Raw genomic sequence first — 7,113 nt, forward strand, 5'->3', positions numbered from 1 at the left:
CTGTTACAGATTATTAGGATTAAGATTAGATGTAAAGGATGTTTATTGTTTATAAAGATTAAGATTAGATGAGAAGGAGGATTTTATAATGTTATAAAGTTACTAAAGAAGATTAGAAATTAACGCAGAAGAGAGGATGTGAAGAGGTCCCAAAACAATGTTAGGAATAAGATAAGGATAGTTAAATAAGTGTTTGTTTGTTAAGATTTTTGTATTTTTTGTAGTTTTGTAGTTTTTTGTAGTTTTTTGTGTGCTTTATTGTTAAAAATCTAATAAATTCTTAAAAATAAATCACACTGATTTAAGAGATCTGATATAGTGCAATAATGGAAACCAGGTGGGATGGAGAGAAGGAGTTGGGCCCAGCTATATCTGGGCAGACCCTTTAGATCTTCTCCACAGAAACACAGGAATGTGGGTGAGACTGTAGCTGCCAAGACAGAAGCCTCAAAGGGCGGAAATAATGGAGTGGGCTTCCTCCCTTTCCTCTTCCTCCCAATGGTTGGACTCACTATAACACCCCCAGAGCCCCATGCAGCAGCTGATGTGGGACTTATGGCAGGGGAAGGACTGAGCTTCAAGGGAGGAGAGGGTGGCTGGATCAGGCCTCCTGTTCAGGGATCTTCTCCCTGGTTGACTCAAAGCAGATTCTGGCCAGGAAGCCCCTAAGTCTCTCCCTCTTTCTCCAAGATGGCTTCCCTTTCTCCCCCAGGGATGCTTCCCTCCCTTCCTCCCTCAGACCCCCCAACCTTCCTCTGCCCTCCTCCCTTCACCCCTGAGTCTCCCCTTTGCCCAGAGGCCCCCCTGGCCGGCTCACCCTTCTTGCCAAATCTCTCCCAAGCGCCCCCTCTCCCTCCGGAGGGGCCTCCCCAGGTGAGCAGAGAGGGGGGAGAGGAGGGAGATGGGGGGGTCCCTATCCAGCCCCTCTCGCCCCCTTTAACCCTTCCATGGACTCCCTCTCTCTACACAAAAGGGACCCAGGAGCGCCCCAGGGATTCCTGCCAGGGGGAACCCGGGACTCGGAACTGGGGCCTGGGTTCAAGTCTCAGTCCTTCCACAGAAGGAGGGGGAGGGGGCAGGGAAGCACTCCCCTACTTTCCTTTCATTTCCCCCCCCCCTGAAATCCTGCCCTCCCTTCCCAGCTGCCCTGTATGGAGATTCAGGGGAAAGAAAAGCGCATCCTTCTCTCTCTCTCCCCCCCCCCCAATATATAGATATATTTTGCACCTCTTTGTCCTCCTCCTCCTCCTCCTCTGCAGACCTGCTCCTCTTCCGGAAATGTGGATGGAGGCCCCCCCCTTCCTGCCTCTCTAGGAAGCGGAGCTCACTGACCCAGGGGGAGGAATGAGTGACGCCCCCCCCCCAACCTCCCAAAAAGTCCTTTGGGCCACGAAGGTTACCTTCCCCCCTTCCCCTCTTTCAATCCTTTGCTGGTGTTACAGGGATTTTGAGCATGACTGGGGAGGGGGGTTGCCCCTCCATTCACACACACACGTGTCTCCTCCAAGCACCCCATAACCTCGTTCTGTCCAGGGAGGAAATGGCTCCCAAGGGGGCAGCCCGGATCCCTGGAGCGGGAGCCCCATCTCTGGCACCCTGACACCCGAGGGCCAGATCAAGGCCAAAGGGGGTGAGAAACAGGGCCATGGGTGGGTGTGAGGTGGGGGTCGAGGGAAGGGTGGGGGCAAGCCCGGATGCCCAGGGGGCTGCACCCAGACCCTCCCCATGGGTGATGTAGGCATGACGTCATTGCAGGGGGCTGTGGGTATTTTTGAAAAAGTCTTCTGTATCTGAATGCAAACAAAAGCTTAGACCAAGAACAAACTTAGTTGGTCCCTAAGGTGCTGCTACTGGACATGTTTTATATTTCTATATATACAGTATATATTTCGACTGCATCAGAGCAACACGGCTACCTACCTGGATTTGTAAAACTGATTAAAGTGGGAGCCATCCTGCAGGGTCTCCATCCTCATTTTCGGAAGAGAAGAGGCCTGGAGAGGAGGAGGAGGAAGAGGGGCCACTGAATTGGGAGGTTTGGGGAGGGAGAGAAGAGGGTGCTTCTCCTCCCCTCCCATCTACAAATGGGGCAGATGGGGGGGGCTGGGGAGTGAGAGGAAGGTAGAGAAAGGAGGGCTCCCCTCCCCACTCCTTCTGGGGATCAGAAGAGTGGGAGAAGGGCTGATGGGGGGGGGACTCCTCCCAATGTTTTCCTTGCAAAATCCTCCTTGAAGCTGCCTGAACTCTGAGACTTCTGTGTTGTGGGGGGGAAATGGGGTTTGGCTTTGACAGCTCCCCAATTCCCTCCGGGTGAAAACAACAATTCACTGGAGTCTATCCTTGCAGGTGCTGCATTGATCATAAAACGCGAGACCGCAGCCAAGCAATGAGGAAGCAAATCAGTGGCCAGAAGGCCTGATCATTTATTTGTTGCAACAAACATCTTAATCTCCAAGGAGAGCAAAAGAGAAAATGCCCAGAACAAAGATTACATGAGTTTTTGTATTTTTTAAAAAATAATTTTTATTACTTTTGTAAGATTTTAAGAAAAAGCTAACATAATGATACATATATGAAAGAGAAAAGAGAAAAAGAAAAAAGGAAGAAAACAATAATGTTTCTGACATATGCATAACTTTTCCTTTACATTATTGGGTGACTTCCCTCAGTCCCCCCCATCTGAATTTCCTTTCCATAATATTCTCTAGCAGTTTCTATAAACTAACCTCTTAACCAATATACTTCTAAAACATATAATTAACCTATTTCGTAAGAATATAACAAAAACCTATAAATACTTCCTACAGGGAAACTAAATATTACAATATTTATTCAAATAAATTTTAAATTTCTTCCAGTCTTCCTCCACCATCTCTTCTCCCAGATTGCGGAGTCTTCCAGTCCGTTTGGCAAATTCCATAAAGTCCATCATCTTCATTGCCATTCGTCTATTGTTGGTAATTCTTGGCTCTTCCAGTTCTTAGAAAGTAGTAGCATCGCAGCCTTTGTGGCATACAAAAAAAATGCTAAGTCTCTCTTGGGTATTTCTTCTTCAACTATTCCCAATAAAAAGGCTTCTGGTTCTGAATAAAAGTGTCTTTCAGCACTTTTTTCATCTCATTATAAATCTTTTCCCAGAAGTCCTTTCTCCTGGGGCACCTCCACCACATGTGGTAGAAGGTCCCTTCTCTTTCTGTGCATTTCCAATATTTGTTATCAATGTACGATACATTTTTGCAAGTTTTACATCATCTTCATTATATTTTCAGATCCCCGCCTCCACTCCTGCTTGCACGCAAGTAGGAGCAGAGCAGGCAGCTCTTCTGAGGAGCACCTGGCTGCCTTCAAGTGGTGCAGGGGCTCTCAGATGCACCTTCCCCAACCCCAGCAACTATTCAGCCTGGCTGCCTTCAGGGGGTTGCAAGGGAACTGATGCAGAGGTGGGGGCTCCCTTAAATTTCTCCGTTGAGGGGAGTGCAGCCTCAAAACCTGCAATGCAAAGTGTGATGGAGCCTGCACCTCCCCAGGTCAGCAGCCACGATCCACCTCCGGTTCCTGTGCAAGGAGCAACACAGCCTAGCAGAGTAGCCCAATCCCACTCCTCCATGCCTGCAAGCAAGAGCATGTTGGGGTGGGGTGGGGGCGACATCCCTTGGCTGCCTGCGTACCGCCCAGCATGCCTTCCCTGAAAAGGAAAACGGAAATATGGCACTCAGAACGGAAGTTATACTCAAAACAGGGCACGCTCAGCTTCCAAAGAAAGTTCCAAAACCAGAACACTCATTTCTGGTTTTGAAGTGTTCAGATTCCAAGTAGTTTGAGAACTAAGCTGTTCAAAAACTGAGGTATTTATTTTTCCCAATTTGAACTGTATTTATTTCCCCCGTATTTATTTATTTATTTATATTTATTTAGAGTTTGGGTCCTCGGTCTCTAAAAGGTTCGCCATCACTGCCCTCAGATCATGTCCGGTTGCCAAGGAGGAGGGAGGCTTTCCACCCTCAGGGCCCAGAGTGGCTCCTGCTGGTGGATTTGGTGGAAGTTGACCCTTAGCCCTCTCGGTTGGGGACCTGCCCGAACCTCCTTCCACACATTATACTCATTCAATCAATAGAATTTATTCGACCTTCAGTCAGAAAACAAATATTATCCATACAAAAATTAAAACGTCTAAAACATGCGGAGAAGCGTGACACTTAGACCTACAACGAAAAGTAGATTATACATTTAGACCCGTATCAATACAGTCAATTTTAGCCTTACGACGCTTAAAGGCCAGAAGAAGAAATTTGGCCACCACGAAGGCTGTTGTTCCAGTAAACTTGTTCAGCAAAAACAAAACATGTCTTTCTCTGTTTACTGAGCTAAGTTGGAATAGGAGTGGAGCTGTAAGTTTTTGTCTAAGGTCTGCATAAAATGGGCAGATCATTATACTCATCCATACCGTTTCTCCCGTGTCCTTTTGGGGACAGCGTTCTACACACACTGGCGTCCCTGTCCGTCCCCCCACCCCCGATCATTGCTTTCAGGTGCTCCGTAAGGGCCCCTTCTTCCCTGTGCCCCAACTCCCGCCACCAAACACCAAACCCAGCTCACTCTCAGTCCATCCTCATTCAGAAGCAGCACTCCAGTCTCACACACTCCCCTTCTCTATCTAACAGTACACTAAATATTATATTATGCTTACTATTATGAAATGTTACCTTCGTTACTTTAAATACATGTCTAGACAATGTGACCTTCAAACAACGAAAGCTCACATACGCTGCATGCATATAAGATTGATTTCCTGTTACTGATGTGAAGGAAAGTGTTAACTCAGAGAGAAACAAGTTCTACACTCCAAAAAGTGTTCCAAAATAACCAAAGCAGATTCCACCCTCCTTCTATTTAAACCTTTTCTCTTCTTTGAGTTAATTGATGGCCTGTAGAATATTCACTCTTACAGCTCTTACCCCTCAGAGGATTTTCATGGTTTGTAAGACTTCCACTACAACTAAACCTCTGTCCACTTCCCTAGCACTTACAAGGTTTCTCTCTTGTGTGAACCTGTAGATGTTTTTTAAGGTTTCCACTCTGCCTAAAGCTCTTTCCACACTCCATGCATTTAAATGGTTTCTCCCCTGTGTGAGTCCGTTGATGAATTCTAAGGTGTCCACTCCTACTGAAGCTTTTCCCACACTCCAGGCATTTAAATGGCTTCTCCCCTGTGTGAGTCAGTTTATGAATTCTAAGGTTTCCACTGCTAGTGAAGCTCTTTCCACACTCCATACATTTAAATGGTTTCTCCCCGGTGTGAGTCCTTTGATGTTCTATTAGGTGTCCACTCTGACTATAGCTCTTTCCACACTCCATACATTTAAATGGTTTCTCCCCGGTGTGAGTCCTTTGATGAATTCTAAGGTGTCCACTATGACTATAGTTCTTTCCACACTCCATACATTTAAATGGTTTCTACCCTGTGTGAGTCCGTTGATGAATTCTAAGGTCTCCACTGTTAGTGAAGCTATTTCCACACTCCATACATTTAAATGGTTTCTCCCCCGTGTGAGTCCGTTGATGGGTTCTAAGGTTTCCACTCTGACTGTAGCTCTTTCCACACTCCATGCATTTAAATGGTTTCTCCCCCGTGTGAGTCCGTTGATGAATTCTAAGACTTCCGCTCTCACTGAAGCTCTTTCCACACTCCATGCATTTGAATGGTTTCTCCCCGGTGTGAGTCCGTTGATGAATTCTAAGACTTCCGCTCTCAGTGAAGCTATTTCCACACTCCATACATTTAAATGGTTTCTCTCCCGTGTGAGTCCGTTGATGGGTTCTAAGCTTTCCACTCTGACTGTAGCTCTTTCCACACTCCATGCATTTAAATGGTTTCTCCCCCGTGTGAGTCCGTTGATGAATTCTAAGACTTCCGCTCTCAGTGAAGCTCTTTCCACACTCCATGCATTTGAATGGTTTCTCCCCGGTGTGAGTCCGTTGATGAATTCTAAGGTATCCACTATGACTGTAGCTCTTTCCACACTCCATACATTTAAATAGTTTCTCCCCTGTGTGAGTCCATTGATGAATTCTAAGGTTTCCACTTTTAGTGAAGCTATTTCCACACTGCATACATTTAAATGGTTTCTCCCCTGTGTGAGTCCGTTGATGAATTCTAAGACTTCCGCTCTCAGTGAAGCTCTTTCCACACTCCATGCATTTGAATGGTTTCTCCCCGGTGTGAGTCCGTTGATGAATTCTGAGGTTTCCACTGTGACTGTAGCTCTTTCCACACTCCATACATTTAAATAGTTTCTCCCCTGTGTGAGTCCGTTGATGAATTCTAAGGTGTCCATTCTTACTGAAGCTTTTCCCACACTCCATACATTTAAATGGTTTCTCCCCCGTGTGAGTCCGTTGATGAATTCTAAGGTTTCCACTGTTAGTGAAGCTATTTCCACACTCCATACATTTAAATGGTTTCTCCTCGCTGTGAGTCTGTTGATGAATTCTAAGGTGTCCACTCTGACTGTAGCTCTTTCCACACTCCATACATTTAAATGGTTTCTCACCTGTGTGGGTCCGTTGATGTCTTCTAAGGTTTCCACTGTTAGTGAAGCTCATTCCACAATCCATACATTTAAATGGTTTCTCATCTGTGTGAGTCCGTTGATGAATTCTAAGACTTCCGCTCTCAGTGAAGCTCTTTCCACACTCCATGCATTTGAATGGTTTCTCCCCGTTGTGAGTCCATTGATGTTTTCTAAGTGTTCCACTGTCAGGGAAGCTTTTTCCACACTCCATACTTTCAAATTGTTTATCCTCTCTCTTTTCACACTAATGTATTTAAAGGGTTTCTTCGTTATTCCCATTGGACATGGCCCACCGCAATTATGACTGCCTTCTACATTGTTTTTATTCGACCGGGGGTGGAGAATCCTATTTGTTTTCTAGGAAGAGAAGAAAGGAATAGTACACACATCAATTAGCACCTCCTCATATTTTAACATCTCATACAGTCTCTCCTGTCCTCCGTATGTTTGAATTTTTTAGGAAAAGCAAATGAAATATTAATGCATCATCAGCCTTTCATAACCCTTAATTATCCCAGAATACGGTTGAATTGTGGGATTT

The 7,113-nt window shown here is 45.8% G+C and overlaps 1 pseudogene; it reads right to left on the reverse strand.

The window, feature by feature from the left end:
• Positions 1-4,912: 4,912 nt before the first annotated feature.
• Positions 4,913-7,113, reverse strand: part of LOC117042977 — an 8,055-nt pseudogene continuing 5,854 nt past the window's right edge.

The sequence above is a fragment of the Lacerta agilis genome, chromosome 2, assembly GCF_009819535.1.
Source record: "Lacerta agilis isolate rLacAgi1 chromosome 2, rLacAgi1.pri, whole genome shotgun sequence".
NCBI lineage: Eukaryota > Metazoa > Chordata > Lepidosauria > Squamata > Lacertidae > Lacerta > Lacerta agilis.